Genomic DNA, 2,071 nt, shown 5'->3' on the forward strand with positions numbered 1-2,071 from the left:
TATATTTGTTGTGAAATACTAGCTATATCAAGTGCGTGTGTTTGTTGTAAATTTAGATATAAAAGTGATCCAGTATGTGAAAGAGTTACTTGTAATGAAACTAGAATAGCTGAACTTAAGCAGACTAGAACAGAAGTAGAAAAGAACTAAAACAGAACTAGAACATAAATAGAATAGAACTAGAACAGAACTAGTTCTAGTTCTAGAATGCCACTAGAATGACACGGAATTAGAACTAGAACGGAACTACAACAGAATTTGAACAGAACTTGAACAGAACTAGAACAGATCTAGAACAGAACTAGAACAGAACTAGAACAGAACTAGAGCAGAACTAGAACAGAACTAGAACAGAACTAGAACAGAACTAGAACAGAACTAGAACAGAACTAGAACAGAACTAGAACAGAACTAGAACACAACTAGAACAGAACTAGAACAGAACTAGAACAGAACTAGAACAAAACTAGAACAGAACTATACTTTAACTCGACTAGATTTTACTCTTTTAATAGCCTGCAAATACTAGATATGCATATAATAATAAATTAACTGAAATGTAATATACAAAAAGCCAAGATAGAGAAGTAAAAAACAAAAAATATATAGAAAACTTGTCCTTACACTTGAAAAGAAAATTAATAATCACCCATCTTCTGACAACCCACTCTTTCTCTCTCTGACAGTCTTACCCTACGACTTCTAGCTGACAAACTTGACAGAACAAGTTTTATTTCCGCAGATTCTAGAGGGGTGTGTGAGTGAGTGAGTAAGTAAGTAATGATGCTGGTGGTTGTCTTAACTTAAAGTACACAACAATACACATACACTTATACAGGATCTATATTTAAATACATGTACTTATTTGAACAACTCCACTCCAACCTGTATTATTTCATGTTTTTTTTTGTTCAAGCTATAATCTTAATCATACAATGTAGTGTATGATGCACTGCTTGTGCTGCATGATGCCACAACAGGTAATGTGGCAAACGACAGGTGTATAAAGCAAGCCTTATTAAAAAAAATACTTACTTGCATTGAGTATTCAAAAAATCAACATGTTTGAAATTTTTTGCAGATCTTTTTTTAGTTTTTTCATCATCTCTAAGAAATAAAACTCAATTTGAAATTGTTTTTTATTATTAATTTTATTTAAAATGTTTTTTTCTAAAAAAAAAAATGTTTTAAATTTTTTTTAGTTGGCGGTAACTAGTTGTAAACATTATGTAGATTATAGTGTAAATTCTTGTTTTTCTCCACATCTCCATGTTGTTTAACAACTGCACTATGGGTTGTTGCACTATTGTTGGTTTACCAAAAATATATATTTCTTACAATTAATTTCTCTCAGTGCATGTTGTCCAGTTGTATTTGTGGGTACCACCTTTTGCTTGCCAATAATCATGTTGGAAGTGTGTAACTGTTGGCTAGTTTAATGTAATATGCAAATATTTTTAATCGATTCATATTTTGTGTTTTAAGACAGTCATTATAAAGAATATTAAAATAATAAAAATAATAATATTGCCACAAGTTATAAATTGATATGAATGAACAACATGTGTGCGGAAAATACTTGTTTTGTGTTAAGGTGGTATGGATGAAAATTGAAAACCATTAACTTTACATTGTTTAACGATTGGTAAGCGATTTTTAACCTTTAAACTTTATTAATTAAATGGCCAAGACAATTGTGCTTGTGTAAACAATTAAATTTGAATAAAGTTTTCCATCACAACAAATATTTCTTATACAATTAAATGACTGTGGCAACGGAAACACTGACTTTAGAAAAATATTGTTTCCATTCAGTTTAATTTTTTGTTTACTTCAGTTCTGTTCTGTTCAGTTCTATTTTGTTCAGTTCTGTTTTGTTCAGTTCTGTTCAATTCTGTTCTAGTTCTGTTCTAGTTCTGTTCTAGTTCTGTTCTAGTTCTGTTCTAGTTCTGTTCAAGTTCTATTCTAGTTCTGTTCTAGTTCTGTTCAAGTTCTATTCTAGTTCTGTTCTAGTTCTGTTCTAGTTCTGTTCTAGTTCTGTTCTAGTTCTGTTCTAGTTCTGTTCTAGTTC

General features: G+C 30.5%; 1 long non-coding RNA gene across 1 annotated transcript in view; it reads right to left on the minus strand.

Moving 5' to 3' along the window:
* Positions 1-1,174: 1,174 nt before the first annotated feature.
* LOC124421016 overlaps positions 1,175-2,071 on the minus strand; it is a 6,341-nt gene continuing 5,444 nt past the window's right edge. The window contains exon 2 of the long non-coding RNA XR_006941476.1: positions 1,175-1,430. This is a non-coding gene — a long non-coding RNA (uncharacterized LOC124421016). The remainder of the gene's footprint in view (positions 1,431-2,071) is intronic.

This window comes from Lucilia cuprina, chromosome 6 (genome assembly GCF_022045245.1).
Source record: "Lucilia cuprina isolate Lc7/37 chromosome 6, ASM2204524v1, whole genome shotgun sequence".
Taxonomy (NCBI): Eukaryota; Metazoa; Arthropoda; class Insecta; order Diptera; family Calliphoridae; genus Lucilia; species Lucilia cuprina.